General features: G+C 32.0%; 1 pseudogene across 1 annotated transcript; it reads right to left on the bottom strand.

The window, feature by feature from the left end:
- Nucleotides 1-2,080: 2,080 nt before the first annotated feature.
- On the bottom strand, nucleotides 2,081-6,450 carry AT1G43030 (annotated as a pseudogene; the record flags this gene model as incomplete). Its single annotated transcript has 1 exon — nucleotides 2,081-6,450.
- Nucleotides 6,451-17,465: the final 11,015 nt, after the last annotated feature.

Raw genomic sequence — 17,465 nt, 5'->3', positions numbered from 1 at the left:
TAATATGAAAACATACTCACTAAAACATTTTCCATAAAACAGTTCAATTTTTAATTAGACGACTATCATTCTGATTTGTTTCTTATCACTAAAATCACAACAATATCATTAAAACTCAACATGGATTTTATTTTTGAGAAAGACTTAAAACATGGCATATTTCTGTTTTATGGCAATGGAAGGTAAGATAAATACTGTGACAACTATTTAAACTTAGAATATGACCTTAATATTAGTGGATAATTAGTAGCAAATTCTGTCACATATAGCCACTAATGACTTAAACAATCTTTTGACAAGACGTTGAATCTATCCATGCAATTTATGGTAACATAAGGTCACAAAATTACTGTGCGAACATTATAAAACCCTAATATATTTTAGTGGATAGTAAGTGGCAAATTCTGTTGTTGCTATCATTCGCGAAAGCGATTTCTATTTCTGAATACATTTTCTGGGCCATAAATAGTTGTCGTTTAGCCAAATATACTCATCCAAAAAAAGATATCATTGTCACCAATGATTTAGTTGCGTATATAAAGTATTTGGTACTTTTCTGTATGAATAAAATTTCAAATTACATAATATGCAAAAAACAAAACTAATAAGTTTTTAACTATATGTATTTTATATATAAAATAAAAATAAATCAAATATAAAAACAAATAAAAATAAAAGAAAAATCAAATTATTAATGTAGATAGAGAGATTTGAGGAAATTAACAATAATTTAATATAATTTAATAAATCTAAGATTTAGTTAAGGATATAAATCTAGAATAAGATTTTTTTAGATAAATTTTGTAGGGACTAAAAACTAAATAGAAGAAATCGTAAATTAACAATTTGTAAGTTTTTAGGAATAGAATATTTGGTTGAGATAGAATTTGTAAAGACTTGTATGTTATTAGTAAATAGTAGAGATATTTTTGTCAAAAAATCTACCAAATATATATATATATTAATTGTTTTGAAATTTTTTGAATAATTTAATAGAAAGAAAACGGTGGCCTCTCTACTCTCTAAAGACGACTTAAAGCAACGAGTGTAATGGTGGAACCGCGTCTTAATCCGGCAACATTATTCTTTTTTCATCATTTATATTATTGCTTTCATTTCGTTCAAACTACTACATTCATATTAATATATTATTGATTGTATTCCTATAATACTAAAATTATACCTAAAACTGTTTGACCAAAATAAATATTGCAATTGTTCAAGTTTTCATCCCAATTCCCAACCTTAAAATGTACTGCATTTATTGGAGTACCAAGCCGGTGTCAGAAACAAATCACCCCTCCCATGTGCTTCTATGCCAATTTAAACTTTATACTTATATTTTTATGCTTTGGTTTCAAGTATGTTCAAGTTATTCAAATATCGTATTTGGACTGCAAACTGTTTCAACTCTATTAGATTCAACTTTTATAATGATTTACGTTTTTAACGATTTGTCTTTTAAGTATATACCAATAGATAATAAAATATTTCAATAATTTTACTAAAACAAATATTACTGAATAGTTTTGGTTATTTAATTTTATTTTGTGTTTGTGCAGAGTCATCAAACTGCTAAAATGTAAATAAATATTATAAATATTTGAATTACACATAATTTTAACTTACTTTCTCGTAATTTGGTACAGTTACACTAACCTCTTACATCATAACTACTTGAGGTTATTTGGACAAAAATATTTTTCATAACGCTTTGTTTTTGTCCAATTAGAAAAGCCAACTGTCCTCATTCAAAAGTTGCATCTTGTAACGAGTAAATGTTTTACTTTTAATGTAGACCGCAAGTATATAAGCAAATACAATTATATTTAGAAATCAAATTCAAAACGACTAAAGAATTTTTGTTTTGCCAATATTATAGAACACACAAAGATTAAGCATTCAAGATTTATTAAGAATAATTCTCTTTTTTAGCTTTAGAAAATAACTCAAAACTAAAGTTCTCAACCTTAACGCTTAAAATCATGAGGAATACCACACTTTGGTATCTCTCTTTTATAAGAGAAGGATTAGACAATTTTCTAATCTCTTTAGCAGAACTTAGATATATGTATTTAGGCAATTTCCTAAATATAATGTTTAATCCTAATTTCCTTTTTTCTTGAATACCTTCTTCTTCAAGTAAGCTTCAAACTTACTCCAACATTCTCCCCTTGAACTTCATTCTTCCAAGAGTCTTTGTTAAAATGCCTGCCTTCTGCTCATTCCCAGGGATATGTTCAACTTCCACTTGACTACTCTCAACACACTCTTTATGAAATGATATCTTCTATGTATATGTTTACTTCGGCCATGAACAACATGGTTTTTGGTAAGAGCAATGGCGGATTTAATATCGATACGAATGAGAGTTTACATATGTTAATCCCGTAACTTCACTAAGCAAATTCTGGAGCCAAATAGCCTCTCTCGCCGCTTCAATCCCAGCCATAAACTCAGCCTCGCAAGAAGACATCGCCATGATATCTTTTTTTTTAACACCACGATACCGGGCATCCACCGAGGTTGAAGATATGACCAGCTGTGCTTCTCTCATCGTCAGGGTCAACGTTACGACTGCTACCGCTATATCGTATAAGCTTTGGAACATTAGATTTCGATCGGGTGATCGTCAAACCGAGAGTAGTGGTTCCTCGCAAATACCTTAGACTATCTCATTGCCACTCCATGGGATTTCTTTGGTTCATGCATATAACGAGTCAAAACTCCCACACAAGAAGATAATTCTGGTCTTGTGTGAAGTAGGTACCGAAGAGAGCCCACATTCTTTCTATACCATGTAGCATCAATCCCCTTTTCTTCTTCGGCCTTTGATAGTTGTAGCGCCGACTCCATTGGTGTGTGCATCAAGTTACACTTAGCATTCCAGCTTCTTCTAGAATATTCAAAGCATACCGTGTTTGATTCAATATTATTCCTCCCTCATGTTGACAAAATTTGATCCTTCGATAGTATGTCAATCTTTCCAAGTCACTCATATCAAACTTCGAGCTCATCTCTCCCTTAAACTCTTCTATGATTGCAACATTTGTTCCCGTAACAAATAAATCGTCAACATATACTGACACAATGAGAAAGTTCTTACTTACCTCCTTTCGATAAACGGATGGTTCTTTGGAACATTTTTCATAGTTGCAACTCGAGAAGAATTTGATTCAGCTTATTGTTCCATGCTCTGGGAGCTTGTCTTAGACCATATAAAGCTTTCTTAAGCTTGTAGACCTTTCCTTTGTTTTCCTTCTATTGAAATCCATCCGGTTGCATGACATATACTACTTCCTTCAACTCTCCATGTAAGAAAGCTGTTTTGACGTCGAGATGATGAATTTCCCAATTTTTTGAAGCAACAATATTGATAAGTATCCTTATTGTTTGAAGTCGAGCCACCAGAGCAAAAGTTTCATCAAAATTGATTCCATAACGTTGCACATATCCTTTTGCGACGAGTCGGGCCTTGTACTTGTAGATGCTTCCGTCGAGTTTCTCTTAAGTTTTCCACCAACCGGAAGATCAACAAGATCCCATGTTTCATTTTTTTCGATGGACCAAAATTCATCCTCCCAAGCAAGCATCCATTCTTTTGATTCCTTTACTTCATAAAAATCTCTACACTCATTATTCAAACATAACAACAGTCTTTCTCCTTCCTCTTCGGCTAGCAACACATAATTTTTAAGATACTTAGGCATAGAGACTTGTCTCTCTGTTCTTCTTAACTGAACAACCGATTGTTCTTGAGACTTATAATTCTCTGTTTCACCTCCATGTGTCACTACCGGAATATTTTCCTCTTGTTCTTTATCGACTTATCATTCTCTGTGTCACTACCGGAATATTATCATCTTGTTCTTTATCGGCATCTAAGCTTGTATCTTCAATATTTTCAGAATATTCTTCATCGATCTGTTCCACTTCGACACTTTTTCTAGTACTTTGAATACCACGATTTCCAAACTCTCCAAATATGAAATTAAAACTCTTCCTCTTGTATTTTTTTGAGTTAGTGTCATTCAACCTTTTGTTTTGTCAAAAAAAACGTCTCTACTTACCACGACCTTTTGGGTTGGTGGATCGAGCATCCGGTAAGCTTTCGACCCCGACTATGTTCCTAAGTGTACACGCATATGTGATCTATCATCAAGCTTCCTCAAATGTAGCTTTTCTGTCTTTGCATATCCGCTACACCCAAAGATCTGAAGATAACTGATGTTTGGTTTCTTTTCTCAGAGTACTTCATACGGAGTTCTATCCTTGAGAGCCTCTTGTGGCTATTAGATTCAAAAGATATGTCAAATATCGTATCGCCTCTTCCCAAAGATAGTTTGGTACATGCATATGCTTCAGGATGCTTGTGCCATCTCCATTAAAATTATATTCCTTCTTTCAACAATAGCGTTCTGTTGAGGTGTATAAGGGGCGGTGAGATGTCTCTTTACACCCGTATTATCACAAAACATTTTGAGTTCCTGCGATGTAAATTCTCCTCCTCTATCCGTCCTAAAAATTTGTATGCTTGCACCGGTTTCTTATTCCGCTAAGCTTTTAAGTTTCTTGAATTTTTTGAGATCTTCACTCTTCTCCTTTAAAAGAACTGTCAACATGTACCTAGAAAAATCGTCAATAAGAACAAATACACACCTATTTCCTGCCATGGTGCTTGGTTTTATGGGGCCAAAAAGGTCTCTATGAACAAGTTCAAGAATCTTGGTGGCTCGATATGCTGTACCTTGAGTAAATATATATCTTGCTTGTTTTCCAAGCAAACACGAGCCACAAATCTCTTTTTCAATGTTAACACTCTGGATTCCTTGAACAATTTTGTTTTGAATCATTGATTTCATTGTGTCAAGGTTTATATGTCTTAACCTTGTGTGCCATTTGTTTGACTCACTTATCACTGCGAGATGCGAACAAGTAGTGTCCCTTAGTCCATACAAACTTTAGACAGTCGGTTTTGAGAATGATGCGCTTTGACGATCAACTTCCCTTCACTGGTGTGCATTGTTAGATGCTCTCCTTTCATCCTTATATTGGAAGAAGAAGAGAGATAAATATTATTTTTTTTAACAAGAAGAAGATGTGGCAATGATATCATCAAAGACGTGACATCTACGTCACCAACATTATTAAGGACGTGACATCCATGTCAGCATTAATGTATGATTTTGCAAGATTAGAGAAGTTAATGTATGAATTTTGAATTATTTAAAACGTTAGGCATATATTAGCACAGAGAAAACTGTTAGGTATAAATTGAACACTGATACTTTGGTTGGATATAAAAAAGCCGACTTTCCGCTGATGATGTTACTCCGCAAGTTTGGAATAAAGTACATGTCGCTCATAACTCGAGATTCTCCGTTCATGTCAATGAATGATATTGACCCTTTTTCTTTGATGTCTATGCATAGGTCGTCACCAAACCTTACTTTTTCTTTGATTGAGTTGTGAATCATCAAAAAATACATTTGGTCACCGGTCATGTGATTACTTACCCCGTTATCAAGATACCAAATGTTCTCCTCATCATTGTTTGTTTCATAATCACTTGTTTTGCAATTCTTTTCGCTTAAGAAAACCACCTCATGCATCATAAGATCGTTTGCATTTTGTGTGTCATTATTCTCTTGAGCTTCTTGTAACTTAAGTAGTCGATCATGACAATTAGAGGCAAAGTGACCTAACTTATCACACTGATAACATGTTACCTTTGAAGTGTCTCTTCCTCCGTTGGAACTAATATAATCATTGTTATAATCTTGGTTGTACTGATTCGTTTGAACCTCCAAGTTTGCATACATAAGTTTGCCTTGACCTTCCTGTTCTGTTTCTTCTTCGTCAATTATTCGTTCTTTATACACTTTCAAACGTCCCAAGATGTCTTCGAAACTTGTAGCATTCGGGTCTAGGACATGTTCTAAGGATGCCACGATTTTGAATGTACTTCTTGCAACGTAGACTCTTTAAGAACTTCTTAACTAGAATTGATTCTTCGATATTGACTCCTAAAGCTGCCGATTTTGATGAGATGACACAGAGTCTTTCTCCAAAATTGTTGATTGTTTCAGAGTCTTTCATAATAATACAATCAAATTGGGCTATTAACGTTTGTAGTCGGGCCTCTTTGACTCTCTTTGCTCCAACATTCTTTGTTTTAATGTAGTCCCATACTTTCTTCGCCGTGTTTAGTTCACCAACTTGTAGAAAGAGCTTCGGGTATAGATTGGAACAACGAGGAGGAGGCCATATCATTTTTCTCTATATCAGTTGAGTTGTTCTTTATCGTGTCCCAGACCTTATGGACCTTAAGCGTACTTTTCATCCTTATGGCCCATACAGTGTAGTTGATTGAATTTAACATCGGACATTGTATCGATGACGATCGCCTCCCCCTCCTGGTTTGTTCGGCATCACCGCAGGATCGCTCATCGTCTTTCTTGTGTTTAGAACTCAAAAATCGCTCCGATACCAATTTTTGTTTTGCCAATATTATTAGAACACACAAAGATTAAGAAGTCAAGATCAATAAAGAATAATTTTCTTTATTAGCTTTAGAAAATAACTCAAAACTAAAGCTCTTAATCTCAACTGTTATAATTCACGAGGAATACCACACTTTGGTATCTCTCTTTTATAAGAGAAGGATTAGATAATTTCCTAATTCTTTAGGAGAACTTACATAGTATTTAGGCAACTTCCTAAATCTAATATCTAATCCTAATTTTCTTTTTCTTGAATAGCTTCTTCTTCAAGTAAGCTTCAAGGTTACTCCCACAAGAATCACAAAATAAACTATTTAGATTTAAACTTTAGAATATGCATAAACTAACCATGAAACATAAAGGAATAAAGAAACTAACCTTCAACAATAGTATCTTGTCGGGAAGGCTATGCAAATTACACTTCCAACCTTTGCAAATTCTTTTTCCATTCCTCTTTTTTAATTTTGTGTTCTCTCTCCATCCATTTTTCGCCGACAACAGAGTCTCCATCCATATTTGAAATAACTGCTACCTATTTCTCTTTTATACGTCACTGTCATTTTCGTAGTGAACCACCACCATCTCCATAACCAATATCATTACCATATACTCTTCTTTTATCATAATTTGATCTCAACATCTTGAAAACTCTCACTCCACCGTTAATATTAACATCTATTTCATCTCCACTATTTTCAATCAACTTCACATAATGACTAATGAACAACCATCAAACTATTTTTCATCAGCATCTCCATAAGTTCAGACAAAAAATCATAGTGATATTATTTTATTTAACCAGATATTTTTTAATATGACATGTCTTTTGTTTTAAACTAGCATGCAATTTTTTCAGCATGATATATCATTTTAACAAGTTATATTTTCTGACATGGCATGCTATTGTTTTTTATTACGAACTATATTTTCTAAAAACACTATAGTTTTCACCAATTTCAAGTTATTTCAATGTTTTTTTTTTGTTTCAGATATCAGGTAATTTTTATTTGGTACATGTTATTTATTAAAATTACCATCATTTGTTTGTCTTCCTTCTATATCTCATCTATAACTTCTGGTATTGCATTCATAAATCTTAACACCAATTCCATCCAAATTTGTAACTTTGCTACTTTTTTTTTTTTTTTTTTTTTTTTTTTTTTTTTTTTTTTTTAATCTTTTACAATGAACTCGCCCTCCATGTTCACCATCATCTTCTCCAAATAAATATATTGTCTTGTAATCACTATGGTCTAAAAGGACAATTTGGTATTTATCTTGCCTCTACCCCACATAAAAAGAGTTAGTTTGCAAAGAAAACTAACTCCAACATTAGTTTCTTAATTATAGTGTCAAATTTGGTTATCTACTAATATTACTCTTTAAACTTTTGCTCCAAAAAATAATTATGTAGATTTTAACTAAACTAGAATAAATAAGAGTTAATTTCAAAAATAAATTAGGAATATATAAGAAATCATAGAACCTAAGATACCATCAGAGACTTATAAAAAGCATGCAAGATTGATTATGATAATGACGGTTCTTAAATTTAGATTACTTATGTAAATTATCCTACTAATGCCGTAGTAAACATATCTATGAAAGATATTGTTTGAAGACTAAACTTTTGGTAAGATTTGTTTCAATCAATTCTAATAAGCTTTAAAAAATTTATAACTTCACAGAGCCCCATAACATCAACTTGTGATGAGGTTGGATAAGGAAGCTTTACCAATGAAATAATGGATTCATCAATTCTACACCACATTTTGTAGCTTGATGAAATCGACTGGATAGTTAACTAAGGAAGCATGTTGGGCTAACTTAACTAATAACATGAAAAACAGTTAAAGATGGAAAACAAATCATCAATCTCATAGAGAAGAAATACATATAGGTTTTTCTATAAACATCTCCTTAGAAATCCCAAAAATCTATGATAAGACTACTCACATATGACTAATGTACATGTAATCATTGTAGAAGAATGATCAACAAGTTAAAAGGATTACCATAGGGCTTTGATTATCTTTTTAGAGTAAACTAGTGAAGAAGAACAAGAACAAGAACAAAAACACTCTAAAACTAAAATTCACATATAAAATGTATGTCTCTACGACTACAAAATAAAGAGTATCTATAATTTTTGAAACACAACCCTAAATGTAAGAAAAATAAAGTTTTACAAAACATAACCGATCGATTATAAGACTTAACCGATTGGTTTGCGGCCATACATACTGTGGGTTCTGAAATCCACACTAGAGATTTGTATTTAAGATTATGAGAAAGGAGGGCTAGATCTTCACTGAAACCTTGAGAGTTATATTGCTAAGAACGAATGGACTTTTGTATTAATTATGACAAAGCTTTTACAATGTGAAAAGAGATTACAAGTGTAAAAGTGTGTGTATGAATGTAAGCTAGATTGAATGTGTCTTCCAAGTCGTCCTCGCTCCCTTATATGGGTCTACGCACGTGGTAGCTCCGTCCGGGATCTGCGGAGATCCTCCTGGATATTCGGCAGGTCAGTTCCGAGATATCAGGTCCGCTCCGCGAATATCTCCTCATCAGTTCCTAGGTCATTATTCGCTTATCTCCCTTCATCAGGTGACTGGGCTTATCTGGCCCAAGTGCCCATTCGCGTATGTGGGCTCGTCAGCTGCGTAGGTCCTCTACTTGGTGGGCTTGGTGGGCTTTTGTGGGCTAGCTTGGTATTTTCGCAGGTGGATTCCTAAAGGGGAATCCAGCTCCAACACATACCGACCGTTTCAATTACATAACCGGTCGGTTCACTTTTCCAATCTTCTCTTCTCTTGACGTCTTTTGTTCTATTTCTTCTGTACGTCTTTTTGTCGAAAACATATAATTATCGATACTTTTCCAATTTTCTCTTCTCTTGACGTCTTTTTTTCTATTTCTTCTTCTAGACGCTTAAATTCATAAAAATGTCCAAAGACCAGAAAAATACTAAAAAGTATCGAGAACTATATGTTTTCAACAAAAAGACGCGATAATATTATATTAAGACAACTTATAAAAAGTTATAAAAATGTGACTTAACACGTCTCATCAAGAGGTTATTACAGAAGAAAAGTGAAAGTAAAGAAAAATTAAAACTTGTTTTCTTCATAGAAAACTCGTCTAAATTTTGGAGAAGTAAACTTTTATGAGATTATCCACAAAGCTCTCAATCATCATCGATTGAAAGTTATTAAGGTGAATAGAACGAAACATCAGATTTTTGGCAATTAGCAAGAAGTAACAAATTCCGGATTGAAGAACACCGACGAGAACGAATTTATGTCTTGAAATCTCGGACTTTTGTGTACCCAAATTTTGATGAAGAATTCTACTCAGCGAGAAGAAATTGAGAGTGAAAACGGATAGGAGTATCGAGTCTTAGATTTGCATGTCATGAACATCGCCTGCAAACAAAAGCGAAAGGTAAGGGTGCTTTAATCCTTATTCCCAATCATCAATCATATCATCACATAATCTTATCCTACGTATTCAGATCTATGCCTATATGCTTCGCAAATACCACCCTTACCTTAACCTATTGAAGATGAAGAACAACTCATTTCTTCTTTTGTTTCATTTAGACAAGTACTAGCTTGCCTTGAACCGCCAACTATTGACCACCATCTTGGTTCTCCATCAACCAAGACCTAGTTCCATGAATCCTAAAAGCTCCTGCAAAATTAAATCTCAAACAGAGCTTGTTTGCCCAAACAACAATACAACCTTGTTACAATTTCCTCCAAACAAAACTGTCTCGGAAACATATGCATACGTCAACTTTTAAATGTTAGAAATTTAATCCCACCATTGAATATGTATTCAATTGTATATGAATAAACTCAGAAATTTACAGTAAGATCAAACATCATCACAAGAAAATATTGCCGTCAACAAGCCATCTCGGACTGTCTTTTAGGATTTTCTGGGTTTGACAAACTTAGCAATTACTTGTCCAGAAAGAAACGTCTATAAGTTATTGAAGATAATCAGAATTTAAGATCCGTAAATTGCTATGGATTCTTTGCAACGTGAAATTTCTAGACATGTCTAACTTGTCTTATCCTTCTCTCTGGTTCGACATGGATTAGTCTAAGAAACCCCAACTTGAAATTGTTTTGTTTCTTTCATCTTGTTCCTTCTTTGTTTCTAATTTTCTCTGCACATATTCGATATGCTCATATCTTAATCCTATCACCTATTTCTTACTCCCACAACCTAACTCTTCCTCTCCTAACACTTGACCGTGATGATAACTTCTCCTCTGTGACGTTACTCTTCTCTCTCGTCATCTATTCTCTCTCTTTGTCTCTTTCTTCTTTTATCTTCCTACATGGATCACAATCATGTCTGTTTATTCTGCTCTTTCTCCTTTCTCTTCTTCTCCACATCAACATAACATGATGGTGGACCGAGACACTAACGAAGACGATGATGAAGTCGTGATCTCGACAGTGGTGACATGTAAAGGGATAAGGTTCGAGACTTGCTTGTATTCTCTTCCTTTCTTTTCAGATTTTATGGAGGCAGCGATACATATGCATATACATAGATACACGATCCTTTAGAAATCACAAAACCTGATTTTTGTAGTTGAGGAAGCTATTTGATTTTATTGGACTTGTATCATTATGTTAAAACAATTTGACCCAAAAATGTGGGATTGGAGTATTACAATGGTAATTAGGTACTTCAGCTAACAACCTCTTACAGTGTTGCATCTTAGTTACATTTTGAAGTTTTAGTTCTCTTACTTTTCAATTTTTTTATTTTATATGTATATTAAGGGGATATTGTTTTCCGAATGTTTAAATTATTTCAAGTTTTCTCTAAGTTAATTATAAAATAAAGATAATTTTCATTTGTACACAAACCTTATGGGAATGCAATACAATGTACATTGCAATCAAAAAAATTTGATTATACGTACATGCAAATTACCATCAATTTATTATACTGATTTTCAAGTCTCTACAAACCACCAAATATATATAACAGTATATCATATATATCAAATTTGAGGGTTTTAAATTGAAATCAAATTTTCACGTTTTTATTAATTTGAAATGACAAAACGGTTACCCTTATATACTAAGACATTTGGCGTATAACCAATAAACTTGTGTGGGATGGAATGGTTAGAAACTCCGTTAAAAAGCATTGAATACACGAGTTTGAATCCCGTATTTTGCAAATAAATTAACAAAAAACAGTTAGCCTTAAACGTTTTGCCTATACCAGTGAAGTTTGTTGGACGCGATGGTTTAACATCTCTTATATTGACAAAGATGTCACGGGTTCAAAACTTGTGTTTTGAAAATTTTTGAACATTTTACATTTTAACACTGGAAAACGACGTCGTATTAAACACGTCATTATCCATGTGTTCGCTAACTCAGAATCTTCACGTTGTTGACTAACTCCCATTTGTTTGACTCTGAATTTTGCACATTTTCTTAAGTTTATGTATGAAATTAAATAAAGATGTGGTTTAGGTACGAAAATACCCTACAAATTTGTGTAGGTATTAAAATACACTCAAAATAGGATACGAGTATGAAAATACCCTTTTCCGTATTTTAACACCTTACTTTACACCTACATCATCTTCTTTTTTTCCACCTAATAATTCAAGGGCTATATTAATTGATATGCATAGAAGATGAAGAAATTAAGAATCTATGCATATATATTAGTTATATAGGTAAGTATGAAAGAGAAATACTATATAAACCAAAATATCCTTTTCTTTTATATTAATTACAAAAATGCCATTGAATAAAAATAATTGTAATATGCGGATGATAAACATATAATTATTTGTTTAACGTGCTAAAAACTATGATATTGCGATAAGTTTACAAATTCTTTGTTAAAAAATATTTATCGATTTAAAATTATAAATCGGTATTTTTTATGTATGTATATTCAGCACAGTAAAAGGCAATTAGACTTTTTTTGCTATATTATTACGTTAGATACTTTGCTAAACGAAACATTAGTACGTTACAATTATTTTTACAGTATTTTTATGTCATGGTGAATGAAAGATTAAAATATATTGACAAGTTTATATGATATATTGTATAAATTAGCATGTTGAAAATAAATTTAACACATTATTAATTATATACCTCCTTACATTCTTCTTATCGTGATATCATATATTTTAACATAATATTTTTTTTTACTTACAGGCATATATATATTATTATCATGTAACATAATAGATAATCATCTAATTCATAATATATCCTCAAGAATTTGATGATAAAAATATCGATAACTATTTTATTATACTGCTAAATAATTTGATATATGCAATAAGAGCATTTTTGTCTAACTTACATAAATGAAAGAGAGAGAACTAATTATATAGAAAACAATGGTATATTCTTAATTTTTGATTCTTTTGAGTATAGATAGTGATATTATCCATAATTCAACACTCATTTAGTTCTTACACATTACAATGGGTTTGTTTGATAAATTTAACAATCTACCCTACTATTTTAATTCATATTCTTAATTTTAATATTTTGATTTTAAGGATTATAAATGAATAATAGTTATAACTTTTTTTCATGTTTTAGATTCCATCAATGAGAAATATATTTAAGGTTTGAGAGAGCGAGTGTTGATTCAGTGAGTCAATCTTTCCAACATTAGGGGAAGAAAATCAATTGCTCGTAAATAAATATATTGAAAAAAATTATTTTAATCCTAGTACTAAAAAAAGTATACTAGAAGTTAAGAGATAATTCATTTGCAAAGTTTAGCAAATTATATGGTAGAAGCATTTATTGACCTTGAGTGTCAAAGTCACATATACCAGCTGTGCTCCAATTAAAATTATTTTTTTAGAAGGATAAGATCAACTGCTAATAAGTCTAAAGATCGCATGAAGCGTGATGGACTTATTGGTTCCAAAATATATAAGCATCCTCGGAAAAGATAAGAAAAAAAAGGAGCAAAAATTAATATGGCACAGAGGAAGCAAGAAATTATGACATATCTCTAGAAGAGAGTTAGACATGAATAAGAAAGAGATTCAAGTACCTAAAAATGATAATGATGGAAATCTCAACAAATTGAGTCATGTATGGAATAGAATGAAACCAAAAGCAAATCAACGTCGTAAAATATTTTGCATGCAATGAAGCATTTGATGATGTTATAGATGAAAATCGAGGATCATAAACTGCGGTTAAAAGAAAAATCTATTTAAAGTATATATAAAATGATGATTGAACAATCATGGAAAGAAAGAATAGTGTAATATGAAGAGAAAGTATTCAGACTAGTAGTTCAAACACATGAAGGTGTAAAACTAATAAGAGTAAGTGAATCTTGATGAGATACAAAGTATGTTCAAGAACATAATAATTCTCACAAAGACTTGAAATTGATTATAACGAGATATACTCTCTTGTGGTGAATGCAACTATTTATATCACTTATGTGTTTGAATAAGAGAAAGGCTTCTAATAGTCCTGTAAAGATTTAAATTGCTAAAAGCAGGCAAGACGGATTTTATTGCCAGAAGCAATAAATTCTAGTTCTCGAGAACAAAGGACTATACATATGTAATTAAATCGATGTTGTTATGAATTGAAATATCGGGCGAATAGAAGATAATAACCTTAGTTTTTACTTGTTAAAAGATAGTTTCAAGAATAGCAAAATATGTTGATGATTTAAATATTATCAGATCTCTTCTAAAGATTTTATATACAATGAAATATTTAATGAAAGAATTTGAGATAAAATCGTTCTTATGAAAGATGTAGAAATAAAATTATGTATGAATCCGAGTCTTTATGAAATTCTTCGGAAATATTTAGGAAGAGAGATGTTATTTTTAAAATCTTTATAGGCTTCTACATGAAAAATCTTCACATATATTTGGTCCAGAAGAATCATAATAAGAATGAAAGCGAAAATAGTGACTTTTACAAAGAGAGTATGCATAACTCCTATGTTAAATATAATAGTTTAGATGATTTTAAGCAAAAGACTATTTGGACCTGAAATCAAAGTAGACAATGAAATAATATTTCATATAAAAGAGATGTTATGGACTAGAAGTTCAATGACCTGAGAGATTATATGAATTTGTTCATTAAGATCATGTTTATAATGATTTCTTAAAAGATGATATATATGACTGGAATGCATATCTTAAAGATGATGATTTCAGGGGGAGAAATATCGTTATGTGCATAGTTGTACTTTTTTTCCCTTATCATGGTTTTTATCCCATTGGGGTTTTCCATGAAAGGTTTTTAAGGAGACAACAAAGAATATAGAAATGATAGACACATAAAGAGAAATATTTTGATTCCAATAATGAAAGACCATTGTTATTCAAAGTCTTTACCATACATTGATGAGATTATGGTAAGTATAGATAATGATCAAGATGAGTCACCTCTAAGACCAATGAACTGTAGAAGAATGGTGATGTACGTGCCCTACAAATTTGTTCAAGTGAAGATTTGGCGAGCCTATTTACCAAGACGTTTCGAACTACTATTTCAAGAAGTTAGTTCATCATAATTGGATCGCGGCATCTTGAAGATTTCTAGTGTTGTACTCATGAGGGGGAGTAGAAGCACGCTGCACTCTTTTTTCCTTAACCATGGTTTTTTCTGGTAAGGTTTTTTAATGAGGCAGCATCATCTTACATGCTCATTTGAGACTATATTTTTATAATGGTCATCCAAGAGGGAGTGTTATGATTAATATTATATAGTATGTGGATGCCCATTATATGGTCTATTAGTATATTCTAGAAGGCTCTAGATAAGTTGATATCTAAACCTAAACCCTAATGTTGTATCATATATAGATGTTGTATCTTATCAATAGATCAATAATAGAGAGAAAAATTCCCTAAAACCTCTTTGTTCAAAACATCATTCAATTATTTTTCTTTTGCATTTAAAACATATCACACTCTCTATAAAACACGATCAACTTCTTTCCTTTTTCTCACGTCTTTTTTCTTTCAACAATCCTACTTCATTCGAACTAATGTACTTTGAAAAGCATGCCTCTTCCCTACTAACCCGAGGAAAACAAGAAAAAGAGGGTGAGTAAAGAATACTCATGAGGGGAATCAACTCTGTCCACTGAAACATAGAACATTTTCTAAAGCTATAGAACCATCATCATAACATATAAACTTAGACAGAAGCAATCAACCTAACATGCTTTAACTTCTAAGACCATCTCCAATGTATAACTCTATATCTTACTCTAAAATAGAGTAACTTTATTTTATAGAAGGGTTTCTCTCCAATGTATATCTCTATTTTCTACTCTAAAAAATATTATTCTTAGAAATATTATATTTTATTTTATATACAAATACCTTTTAATTATAAAATTTACAATCTGACCCCATATATTATAGTTTTGCAAAATTCCCATAACATATGATATTATTTATTTTAAACACTAATTATATATTAAAAACATTACATCATATAACAATAAAAAAACATTACAAAATTTATTTTAAACAACACCATTAGAGTATTTTTCCACATGTGATCAATTAAAGGAAGAAAACAAAATTTTATTTTGTGATTTGAATTCCTTTTAAAACCCAAATGTTCGGGCATATTTTGAGACTGAACAAACACGGATTTTACAAAATGACGTGTCCAACAACGAGATCAAGATCAAGAAACTCCTCCTCCATCTATTTCATTTGGACAATATTTTAACTATCTTAGCGGATCTATAAGCAATTTACTAGAATATTAAATTACTAGTTTTATGTTTTAGTTTTCTTTTATTTTAAAGTTAGTACTTGTTTGCTTATTAATTTTATAAAATTACGTGTTGTAGTTGTTCTTTGTGAAATGATAATATGTATCAAATAAAAAATTAAATTTGAGGGACCAAAATATAAATATAAAATTTCAACTCTAAAATAGAGTAGAGAATAGACTTACTCTATATAAATAGAGCAATTCTGCATAAATTTCTATTTTAGAGTCCAATAAAGAGCAAGGTTGGAGAAGAATTTGGAGTTTTTACTCTAAATAGAGTAGGGTTAGAGATGCCCTAACAACACATACATAACAAGCATTTTATCCATAATAGCACATACATATGTATCGTTAGTCTAGCCATCCTCGTGTTGACTAAACCTCATCAGTGGAGGCTGGCCCTCGTGGCTCAGATACTCCCATTCCGGGCTTGTCAAGCGTTCTTGACCAGCTCTTAACCCGTCGGTCCATCACTGTTCAAATTACTAGGGAGAGCACGGCCCATAGCTTGATTCTCCCCATTCATTCATACAGACATACATAATCATCATACTTAGATACTTATACTTAACATTCTCATACATAATATTTCATAGTCAAACATTATCACCATACATATCATTATATCAAGCACTCAATAATCATCAAATCATATCATCACATAATCTTATCCTATGCAATCAGACCTAAGCCTACATATCATGTGTCAAGAACCATAACAAAAGAAAATGATACCATGCTTCGCAAATACCACCCTCACCTTGGCATGTTGATGATGAAGACTCAATTCTGCTTTCTTTCCACTTAGGCAATCTTTACTACAACTACATGCTCATAAGCTCTAACTTGATTCTCCCTCAACCAGGACCTGAATCCATGAATCATGAAAGCTCCTGCAAAGCTTTAGCTTATGCCAAGCTCAATTTTTCAATCAAACATTACAAATTCGTCACTACTTACTCCATACAAAACTGTCTTTGAAACATAAAGATAAGTCAAGAACTAACCGTTAATAATGCAATCCCACCGTTGATCGTCTAGCCAATAATACCAGAAACGCCTGCACAAAGTTTCATTCCGAACATATTAGTTTTGGACCTCCAAACGTTACCTCAAAGAAACCAACACAAAACTGTTTTCTAGGGTTCCAGATTTA

This window comes from Arabidopsis thaliana, assembly GCF_000001735.4.
Source record: "Arabidopsis thaliana chromosome 1 sequence".
In the NCBI taxonomy this organism is placed as follows: Eukaryota; Viridiplantae; Streptophyta; class Magnoliopsida; order Brassicales; family Brassicaceae; genus Arabidopsis; species Arabidopsis thaliana.
This window is presented reverse-complemented; position numbering and strand designations above follow the sequence as displayed.